Below are 12603 nucleotides of genomic sequence, written 5' to 3'. Positions count from 1 at the left end.
GTATAAAGCCCGCGATTGATCTCATAGTTATAGTGTTGATCTTGAGAAGCAATTATGCTCTTGTAAAGAGTGATAAATTAGTGAGAATCCATGCGAACATGTGATCACATGCATTTTTTATGATGACAAGCTATCAAAGGATTATTGCGATAAGTTCTTTATAATTAAATCATATCAAACTATATACAATGCATATCCATTCATGTTGATGACGAATAATGTTACACACATCACTCCATTGACTCTTATTTCTATTTATCCATCAAAAGTGGTTCGTAAATCAGGGTGACCTAAAGTGAAGAGACAGAGAACATAACACATGGATGTTGTATCCACAATAAGCATAAACACAAATAACAATATGTTTGAGTACCTATGCTTTGCAAAATGTGTATTTATTATGAGTTATTTAATGAATTATTTTTTTATTTATCTATTATTTTTTAATGAACTACTTCAATATCTTATGTCTTTTATTTATATCATAGGTATTTTGTGATAAATACTTATAGACATAAAGAAAAACATGACAATAAATAGGAAACCAAACTCCCACCCCATCCACAAGCAAGGACCCAATTATGGTGCATGAGGTATAATGAATGCTCTGAGTCATATGTGTATAAAACCAATGGTACATACATGTATGTTTATATTTTTTTTCAATTGGTGATGAGAACACGTTAATAAAAAAAAAAATATGCAACAACCAAAAGAGTCAAAAGAGCGTGAATTTTATGAAAAACTATATTGACAAGTGATGTAAGTGTTATATTTGCACGTTAGTTTGTTTGCTCCTTTGTTACGTTTGTATGTAGATCCATTTGAATCTAACATGAATGTGTCACATATTTTCATTATCTAGCATTTAGCAAGATTCATAGAAAGACTTGAAGCGTTCTACAACCAGGATATGACAATAGGATTAAAACTGCCAATAACCATTTACCTTACCTCATATTTCTCTATGAGTATCAAAAATGATGTTTCTGTTATTTTTCTATCGACTAATAAAAATTAATTGATAACATTAATTGTTCACAACAAATAATCGAAACTAAAGGGATGCAAGAAAAACACCAGGTTATAATATCTTTGTGCACATAAAAATTTATCATGGAGGTTAAAATTAAAACTGTGGGTCTCGTGGATGCTTGGAGACAATGAATTATCATATATTTTCTTTGAATTTGACAATGTTTTTGTTGAACAACTTTGCATACTTACAAAACATAAATTTCTATGTGCAGAATGACCTTGAACCCGATTTATATTGCAGATCTTAATTCTTATCAACTGGGCCAACCAACACTAGGTTATTTGGAAATTAGATATGAATGTGAGAGAGTTTAGGCTGTACAATTCTACGAGGTCCACAACTAATGTAGATAATAATATCAAAGAAATAATACAATAACATAACTTATTCAAAAATATGCTTATTGCTCTCTCGTACTTAGTAGGTTTAAAGTTGTGTTGCAAGTTCATTTTTTTTAGGGTGATTCAACTACAACTGTTACATCGATTGGATGACCTGTCTCATGAAAGATATTTCTTAACAAGAAAATAGGTAATTACCTTGAATATGTTTGTTAACTCAATTTGTACATATTTGACTCGGTATATAATTATTATAGGTATGATTGCAATATATTTGTCCTACTGTACATGCAATGAAATTAAGCGTACCCCTACCAGAGCGTACCTCTACCAGTTTTCATTGAATTCTATGAAATTCATTATAATATTATATTTTCTCCCCCAATGGGGACCAATTTGGGTGGGGGGGGGGGGGATCTTTCCAAGATTTTTGTAACCCCCTTTAACCATCTTGGCTAAGTGTCTTATAAAATTGGAGTTTTATTTTGGTTTTTGTACAATCACTCTATCTAAGCTATAAAAAATCGTCCTCACTTCTTAAGGAATATCCTGTCCCTGGTATCGTCCTAAAAAATGTGAGAGTCTAGATGCAATATCAGACAGTCCAGTCTCTAGAATCATTTTCAAACTTGGGATGATCAAATTCAAAATACCTGATCACCACACCATTCTTTATCCTCTAGGTTGCCAAATCTGATGATGCATCCTGCATTGATGTAGCGACCAGTATGGGACTGAATGGTGTATCCGTAGCACCAACCTGCATGATAAAGCCCATAAATAGTAATCTAGGTCCGTCCATCCCTGTTCAAGAAGTTACCAGTACTCGAGCCTTCTCCATCTCACTGCTACTTTGTTTTCGAGTTTTTGAGGATGCAAAGCACCTGCACTCACCAAATGAGTCCCTTCTCTCTGCAACTGATCTAAGGTTCTTCTACCACAACCAAAAAATTGATGATTATGCAACTTCCAAATAACCCAAATAATCACCTAGAATGTCCTCTCCCAACTCCACCGAATGAGTTTGACCTTGAATTTCATTGCAAACCAAGACTAAACATCCTTGGTGAGGTTCCTGTTGGATGCCATTTGATGCCATACATATTTGTGGATAGCTTCCAAAGATAGGCAGCTATTGGATATAGCAGGAAGAGATGATTTGAATCCAAATTTGCTACCACACAAAGCTCACACCTACTCGAAAATGGGTGGCCCCACCTATGAAGCCTTTCCTAGGTGAGAAGCCGATCCTCCAGGGCCCATCTAAAGGTAATGGTCACCCTGGGATAAGCCTTTTTGATCCACACAAAACCAAAGAGATTATTCTTTTGACTGTGTTCCCGCCTTCCCAAGCTGACTTGATAAAAAATTCTGCCTTCGGTAATCATTTAAGGCAATCCGGGAGACCAAGAGTCCATTTTTGACCATTTACTATCACCTTTACTTCTTCCAGAATACGAAATATGGACTCCACAGCAGGATTGGGGTGCTTGGTTTATTTCTAGCTGATCAATAACTTTGATGATTCCCAAGCTGTGATACATGACCTCCTTGGTGCTAGGAAGAAGAAGGTTTAGAAGAAGGCCTTGGGGACACCAAGGGTCGAACCAAAATTCAACCTTGTCCCCTCCACCAATCACGCATCTTGTGTGGTCCAAAATGGTCGCTGCTCCATGTTTGATTCCTTTCCACCTGTAAGAACCTCTATTAATATGATTCGAGATTCCAACCTGAGGTATTTACTTGTGACAAGTTTCACCCATGGAGTTTCAGGTTAATTTGATACCTTCCAAGCTAATTTGTCTAGACATGTATTCATCTCTCTCAAATTGTGAATGCCTATGCCTTCTTACTCTTGGGGTTTGCACACTTTCTCCCTACTCATTAGGTGCGCATGCCTATGAGATGTCGAGCTTTGCCAAATAAAATTACAAATAATGGATTCTATTGTTCTTATGATGTTGATAGAAAGGATGATCGACCCCATCCAGTATAAAGTAAAGTTTGCATGAATGACCTGATCAAGATGATTCTGGTTTCCATCGACAACTGCTTCCCATACCATGATTCTAGTTTGGAGCAAAACTTGTGTATAAGGGGCTGGCGCATCACCCATTTCAATCTTCCTTTGAAGATCGACAAGCCCAGGTAGGTGAAGGGGAGATCCTTGATCGCCACTTCAGCAAGGAATGATGTTGGCCCTATTTTGGGACATATTGCATGAAACAAATTTGTTGACTCAAAGACCAAACGCTTCCTGAAAAAATCCCATGATCTCTAGGAAGTTAGGTATCGACTGTCTATGGCCACATATGAAAAATAGCGTGTCATCTGCATAGAAAGAGTGATGCCACTGAAAATCATTTATGGAGGTTGGGATGATAAGAACCCTGGTTACAGAGAGATTGAGATGTCTAGCGAGCCTATCCATGACAAGAAAAAATAAATAAGGTGACATTGGGTCTCCCTGTTGAATGCTTCTGCTCTCCCAAAACTGCTTGCTGGCCTCCCCATTAATAACAACTGCATAGGATGGGGTCTGACACATTTCATTAATTTTTCTGTTCAGTATCTGTCAAAGCCAAAGAACAATAATGTGTCTTCTAGAAGTCTTAATCTATCCTATCATAGGCTTTGACGACATCCATCTTAAATGCCACTCATTTCTTCCTACCTGTGAACATTGAATCTACCATCTCATGAGCCAGGAGAACACTCTCTTGCAAGCTTCTTCTCTTAAGAAAAGCCCATTGGTTGAGGCTTATAATTCGATTTGGAATCCCTCGCTATGTTACCAAGATTTTGATGATAATCTTGTAAACAAAATTGCATAACCCAATGGGATGAAATTGATTAAGTCTATTTACTCCCTCAGACTTCGGGATTAGTGCCATATGGGTGCAATTCACTCTCTTCAAAAGCTTACATGTTTGAAAGAAATTTTTAATGGCATTCGTTATACCTCTCCCTACAATGTGCTAAATTTTTTGGAAGAAGAACCAGGGGAATCCATTAGGGCCTGTGCACTGCTGGCATGAAGCTCCAAAAACTACTTAACTTCCTCATCTGTCACTTCCTTGGTTAGCCTGCTATGTTCTTCTTCGCTGACTGACAGTTCCTTCTCCCCCGAAAAGACGTCCAAATTGATACTAGTTTTTGGAAGATGGTTGAGAAATATCTAATTGCCTCTGCTTTAATCTCTTCTGACTATTGAATGGAGGTGCCATCTTCCAAGCTTAGAGAGGTTATATGATTCTTCTGTGTATTCCTGTTATAAAGAGAACAAAAAAAAAATTCGGTGTTCTAATCCCCCTCCTCTAACCAACAACACCTCGCTTTTTGCTTCCACATGGACGACTCCATTTCATGAAGGATGATATAGATCATTTTTGGACCCGTATCCATTGAGCATGACCCAACTAAAACTAGATTCAGACTCAAATCCTCCAACTACCCAAGATCCATCTCAGGACCAGCTGGCCCTTGTGGGGCCCACTTATGGGGGGCGCCTTGCCCTGTTTATGAAGTCTGGATGGATGTGCCGTAAGGATCTAAGAATGGAAGAGGCTGGATTAAAATTAGCTTGGCTAATTCTAACCAAGTCATAAGGTGTCTTCTAGAATTAGCCTATGTCTTGGAGGTTGTATCTAAGTTCAAAAAGGTGTTTACTTAGAATATGTTTTAGCTTAAAGGTGATATCCAATTTTAGTTTTTAGTCTCCTAAGTCTTTATATTGAAATAGGCTTAGTCTTAGAAGGTTTTAACTAGATTTAACTATGTATTTACAAATTGTCTGTAACTTGTGGAGGGTTGTAAATAACTTTCTAAGGCCTATATATAGGCAATGTATTTCCTTTGCTAGAACATGAATGAAAAATCAAAGAATTGCCTTCCTCAATCTCTCTATCCCTTTCTCTAGTTCACGCCCTCTTAAGGGCCTCTCTCCTTTCTCTATCTCTCTCTCCCCCTAGGCCCCTAGGCTTCATCTTATTCTCTTTCTCTCTCTTGGGCCCCTACTACCTCTCTCACGTCTCACTCACTCTGCATCTCTACTACATCAAGATTATACTTTGAGTAGGTTTGCACCTTGGTACTTGACCTAAGCCAAGTGTAGACGGTGGACTCGAGCTCGACAGTGGTCGAATCCCTGGCACCCAAACGACCCCCTATACCTTCAGACTTATAGCAGACTCTCTCAAGAATCCTCTCTAGGTCCCAGTAAGTCAAACCAACCTTAACCTAAGCCCAAACTTAGGTTTGCACCCTTTTGACATAAACCAATCCCAAGAACCCAACCTATTTTGCATGATGTGAATTATAAAATTTGACCAGACTTCCGAGTCATAACTCTCTAAGTTGACCTGATCTAAGCTTTAAATTTTAACCATAGGTTCTCCTATATGTTTCAAACCTACTCTCCAAAAACTAGCCTAAAACCTTGACCCAGTAAAGAGAACTGACCTTTTTTACTGAACCCTTCTGAACTTGAAACACAATCCTAACCCAGTTTCATGCAACCTAATCTCGAGCCTATAAATCCTGAACGAAATGGAGTTTGACCCTGATTTTTTACCATGACTTACTTCCAATCTTTTGGGCATACTAATCTTTTTGGGCATACTAATCTTTTTCTCAAAACCTGTCAGACCCAAACAAAACCTAACCCTAACTTAGCCTACCCAACCTAACTCAGTTTTAAGCTTGAACATAAACCTACCCCCATGGGCCCAGGTTCTCACTACCCTTTCCCAAGACTGTGAACTCACTTGCTTTACATAATCTCAAAAGGATTAACACTGGCACAAAGCCATGGCAGATGAGTTCAATGCCCTCTTAAAGAACGACACCTGGAGTCTTGTTCCCTCTAAACTTGACACCAATGTCATCGGGTGCGTGTAGATTTTGAAAATCAAATGTCGTGCAGATGGTACCTTGGAGTGGTATAAAGCCAGACTTGTTGCCAAAGGTTACAATAAAAAAGAATGAATAAATTATTTTGAGACATTTAGCTTAGTTGTAAAATCCTCCACTATTCGCTCGATCCTCACCATTATTGTCTCCCTGTGATGGACTATTCGACAACTTGATGTCTATAATGCATTTCTATATGGGGTTTTAAATGAAGATGTCTATATGACACAACTACACAACTTTGTTGATCTTCGATTTTCTAACTATGTATGCAAATTACAAAAGCTCTTTATGGTCTTAAATAAGCTCCACGAGCTTGGTACTAGCAGTTAAGGTCCTTTATCCTCAGCCTTGGCTTTGTGGGTTATCAGGTCGACACTTCATTATTTGTTCTTAACATGCCCAAACTTCTTGCTTATATGCTTATCTATGTCGATGACATCATTATTACAGACAACTCTCCTAGCCTTTTGGCCCACATTATCGACAACATGAGCTTTGAATTTGCTCTTAAGGATCTCAGCGATTTATAGTTTTTTTAGGGCATTCCTGATGGAAGGTTTATTTCCCAACAGAAATACTACTGGACCAGACTCACATGAGTGGGGCTAAACCGGACACCACTCCTATGGCTGCATCAACTAAGTCAGCTCTTCATGATGGTGACCCACTTGCCGATCCCACCCAGTACATACAGGTCGTGGGGGCCTAGAGTATCTGATTATGTCCTAACCAGACTTGGCAATTGGCATGTGTCGTCAACAAGGTCTGCCAATACATACACTAGCCTACTAGTGTTCATTGGACAACTGTCAAGTGAATATTTCAGTACTTTAAACTATGGTCTTCTTATTCTTAAATGCCACGACTTCTACATCTTTTCCTTCTTGGATGCCGATTGAGCAGACAAGCAATGTCGATGATCGCAGGTCTATGGGAGGTTTCACTGTATTCCTTGGTGATTCCCTTATTTCCTGGTATGCTCGAAAGTAGTACATGGTGGCACATTCCACTACTGAAACAGAATATCGGCCATTGTCCAACACTGCTGCTGAAGTGTTGGCTCACATTTTTATTGAACGATCTCCACATTACAAGCTCTGTTCCACAGATGATTTGGTGTGACAACATTGGTTCCTCCTACCTCTCCGCCAATCCTGTCTTTCACAATCACACCAAACACATTGACATCGATGTCCATTTTATTCGTGATTATGTTGCCAAAAAGCACCTTCAAGTTCAGTATATATCTTCTATGGATCAGTTGGCTGACGCCTTGACAGAACCCCTTTTTAGCTCCAAATTCAATTTCCTTTGTGACAAGCTCAACACTCTCCCTAGACGTTGAGTTTGAGCAAAACAGTGAAGGAGATATCGGGTTCAGGTCCAATGGACCCCACAGTTTCCCAAGTGGCCAATACAAATGAACTCATGAAGACTCCCAATGATTATGCCAATGCAAATGGACTCATGAAAACTCCTAATGTGAATGGACTCATGAAGACTCCTAATGAGAATGAGGTGGATAATGAGGCTAAACTCCTTACAAGAGAAGACACCAACTGAGATAAAACGTCTAGACATGTAGAGGTTCACCGTGATAAGAATTGTAATCCTAAACCACATACAAATCCTCATCCAACTCTCTATGTAAAGGAACCTCTCCCCCCTCTCTAAAACATTGAGAGAGAGATAAAAAATAGTTTTTCCCTTAGCGGACATAGCCCAATTAAAATCATTCTTCTTACATTTTGATCTTCCTTTCAAAGATTAATACATTCTGCCATTGTGACATTTAGAGGAATATGAATGCTGAGAGCATTTTTGCTACATTTAAGTTTGAAATGAGTGGTCCCTGAGTCAGGGTCCAGTACAGAGTCTGAGAGTGCACCCTATCACCGATTTGCCATGAGACTGCATGGGAAATTCCTTTCCAACCTCAAACAATAACTTTTCAAGCATGAAAATATTCTCATAGACCAGCAGGTAATCCGTGAATATTTATGATTTGATATTGATGAACGGTTGGCATTGCACTTGAAGAAAGGAGATGCCTCAATGATTAAACTAGGTAAAATGGGATTCTAACCAATTCAGAAGCATGAAAACCCCTAAGTAATGCAATTGCATTGCTAGAAGTCTAGCTAACATGGCTGTGGTGTGTGCTCAAGACTGCATCCTGGCTGTGGTCTGTAGGTTGCATCTGAAAATACAAACCACCTGAATGGTGTCTTAGAAGGGATTACATGTGTTTCTCTAGGTTGTATTTAGGGGTGTCAACGGGTCTGGTTTGGTTTGGACCCAGGTGGAACCAGTCTTGGCCTCAATTTTCGGGAATGGTATCTGGTCCGTACCTGGGTCTAACCGGACCCACCAAAAGAAAAACCATCACTACAAGAAATTGGAGTTTTACTGGCACAACTTTTGCGCCAGTAAAAGTCTTTACTGGCACAATTGCTGTGCCAGTAGATGCATCAGTAAAAACCTTGCTGGTAAAGGCTTTACTGATGCAATTTACATTCACCAGCAAAAATAAACTTTTACTGGCGCAGAGGTTGCACCAGCGAAGTTCCAGTTTTCATTACAGGAAATGTGAATTTTACTAGCACAACCTCTGCGCCAGTAAAAGTTTATCACTGGTCATGTTTTACTGGCGCAACCTCTGCACCAATAAAAGTTTACTGGCACACAACCAGTGCCAGTGAATGCTTATCACTGATGCAAAAAGTGCGCCAGAGAAAGTTTATCACTGGCGCAAATATTGCACCAGTGAAGTTATATTTTTTACTGGCTTAATGGCTATGCCAGCGAAAGTTCAGTTAAAATGTTATCACTGGCGCACTTTTTGTGCCAGTGAAACATTTAAAAGTGTTTTTAAATTAGTTTACACTATCCAATACATAAGCATTAACAAAAATGTACATATATCCAATACATAAGCATTAACAAAAATGTACATATCTTTCAATACATAATCATTGAACAAAAATTTACTTATCATACAAATTACGAAGAAAGGTAAGAAAACACATTTTACAAATATCATGAACTAACTAGTCTTGCATTGTCATGCCTTCCTACCTTTTCTTCGTGATCTTAGACATCTCAGTCTGCATTCTCCTGCACAGGCATCTGCTCCAACTTCATCACCTTCCACTCCATCACCTTTCAGCCTAGGTATGTGATCTTGTCGATGCCCTGCCAATATGAAATAACAAAGCCCCGCAACAGAATTGCATGATACAAATTTAGCAGACCAGAAACCATTAAGAAAAAGCAGCTAGAACTGGAATATTGTACAAACTGACTGAACCAAATAGTCAATAAGAATTATCTATGTTCACATCCCAGTTATCCAATGCAGAGGGGGCAAACTGAGGATCCTGCCATGAAATTGTATTCTTCTATGACAAAGCACCACAAGTTCTTTGACTGATCTTGCTAATAGACACAACAGTGGTTTGAAGATTACCAAAGTTAACTTTTCAAGATCTGCCAGTTATTCTCCTGTATCTTACCTGTCAGAAAGCAACAATCAGGTGTTCACTTTCTCTTAAAGTTCAAAAAGGCAATCAGGGTATTCTTTTGTTTGCTAGAATGGGTAGAACTTATATGAGAAGATTAAGATAATTACTGTAAAAAAAAAGAGGTACGGGGAAACAGTGAGCATTTTTTTTCCATCTGAATAATCCGTCTGTTGTCCCTTTCTATTTTAGAGTTGATATTAGCAATATCTGAGGATTTTTAATAATCAGTTTAGGCTGAGTATATAAGCATGATGGAAGTATTTCAAGTCCAAATTCTTGATTCTAGAAGGCAACCACCATGACAGCATAAAATGCTAATTGTGGTGTCAGACAGAGATAAGTGAATCACAAGAAAAAAGGTCAAACTGGAAGATGAAAATCTTGAATATATCCTAATCTACAGTTCAATCACATAAATATTAATAGTAACATCATTTCTTCTCCCATAAGAACAATTCAACAGTGACAATCCATTAACTGAAACATACAGATATAAATGAAGGTGCAGATAGAGGGCATACAAAAATAGAGCATTGCAGTCAATAGCAGAAGCATATGTTTATGCATCAATACATAATTGAAACTTAGTGAAAAAAATCATGAAAGATGCTATGCATTAACTTACACAATGAACAAATCAGAGTTACACAAGTATATCAAATCTATTGCACGGAGATGGCATACAATTTGATTGACCTTCAACTTCTTTTCATCTTGATGCCTTACAAACATCACATACCTCTTTTTTAGTAGATTCCTTCTAAAATAACATGCAACCTTGAGGACATACATCAATTTTTTCATAACTGAGACCAAATTTTCTAATTGTTGTCTTTGTGTCATGATATGATTTTGGCAATTCTACACATTCAAGGAATGCCTCTTTCAATAAGTCGAGCAACATATCAAACGATTTATTACATTAACCATTAAGATATTTTATATGAAATAGGCGAACAACTATGTCACAGGGACTCGGCAAAACAGATGCCGCACCAGCATCGACGCGATGCGGGTGCGCGTGCGGTCAACACGACCCTGAGTGCGGTCAACACACCCAGGGTCATTTTTGTCCACTATTTGGGCATACAAATTTTTTTCCCCGATGAAAAGGAGGATTAGGGCAAAATTTTTTTTTTGCCCTAATCTCTCCTCTCTCTCCCATCGCCGCCCCAGCTCCTCCTCTCGGCTCATCCTCTCAGCTCCTCCTCTCCTTTCGCAGGTATGTCTCTCACTCTCTTCTTGGGTCGGCTGGGGAGGGGCCGAGCCCCCCCCCCCCTCTCGGTCTCTTGTTGGGTCGGCAGGGGAGGGGCTGAGCCCCCCCCTGCTCCCTCGTTTTTTGGCACAGGAGGGGCCGAGCCCCTCCCCCATCTGGCTCTTTTTTTGGGTCGACAGGGGAGGGGCCGAGCCCCTCCCCCATCTATTTTATTTTTTGGGTCGACAGGGAGGGGCCAAGCCCCTCCCCATCTGTTTTTTTTTTGGGTCGACAGGGGAGGGGCCGAGCCCCTCCCCCATCTGTTTTATTTTTTGGGTCGAAAGGGGAGGGGCCAAGCCCCTCCCCCATCTGTTTTATTTTTTGGGTCGAGAGGGGAGGGCCGAGCCCCTCCCCCATCTGTTTTTTTTTGGGTCAGCTGGGGAGGGGCCGAGCCCCTCCCTCATATGTTTTTTTTTTTGGGTCGACAGGGGAGGGGCTGAGCCCCTCCCCACATCTGTTTTTTTTTTTTGGGTCGACAGGGGAGGGGCCGAGCCCCTCCCCCATCTGTTTTTTTTTTTGGGTCGACAGGGGAGGGGCCGAGCCCCTCCCCCATCTGGCTCTCTCTGTTTTCAGCAGGAGAGGGGCCGAGCCCCCCTCACTCTCACTCTCTTGTTGGGTTGGCAGGGGAGGGGCTGAGCCCCCCCTTCTCCCTGTGTTTTCGAATTGATTTGAAAATTTTAATGTATTTTTTTTTTGTGTTTTCAGGATAAAAATGACGGAAAGGCAATGACCGATTCTTCTGCAGTAAGTGCGCCATTTGCAAGCCACCAAGAAGATGCAGAAAAAAAAGAAAAGTCAATGTAGGAGGTAGATGAACAATACAAGCAACATTCAATACATATGGAAGAGAAGAATTGGATAGAAAAGTTGGGAGGTATTTTTATTCTGGTTCACTCCCATTTAATGCGGCTAGAAATCCTTATTGGAAGGATTTAGTAACATCCTTGGCAAATTGTAATTTGAGTGGTTATGTGCCTCCAAGTTCAGAAAAAATACGAACCACACTTCTTGCAAAAGAGAGGGCAAATGTGGAGAGATTGCTAGAGATTAAAAAATATTCATGGGAGCAAAATGGAGTTTATATTGTGTCTGATGGATGGACAGATATTCAAAGGCGTCCATTAATCAATTTCATTGCTTGTTCGCTTAGTGGCCCAATATTCTTGAAAGCAATTGATGCATCTGGGGAATATAAAAATGCAGAGTATTTGAAGGGATTGTTTATAGAAGTGATAAAAGAAGTGGGTGATAAGAAAGTGGTACAAATCATTACAGACAACGCTCCAGTTTGTAAAAGTGCAGCGTTGAGTTTGGAGAGTGAGTACCCTCATATTTTTTGGACTCCCTGTGTAGCACAGGGCTTAAATCTAGCCCTAAAGAGCATCTGCAACCCCAAAGAAGAAGAAAATTCACAAGCATATGCCTTATGTTCATGGATTGAAGATTTAGAAAGAAATGTCAAAAACATTAGGAATTTTGTTGTTAACCACCATCGTGCTAATGCTATATTTAATAGGCATTCTGATTTGA

The sequence above is a fragment of the Nuphar pumila genome, chromosome 7, assembly GCF_984573655.1.
Source record: "Nuphar pumila chromosome 7, dmNupPumi1.hap1.1, whole genome shotgun sequence".
In the NCBI taxonomy this organism is placed as follows: Eukaryota; Viridiplantae; Streptophyta; class Magnoliopsida; order Nymphaeales; family Nymphaeaceae; genus Nuphar; species Nuphar pumila.
Note: the sequence above shows the minus strand (reverse complement) of the source record.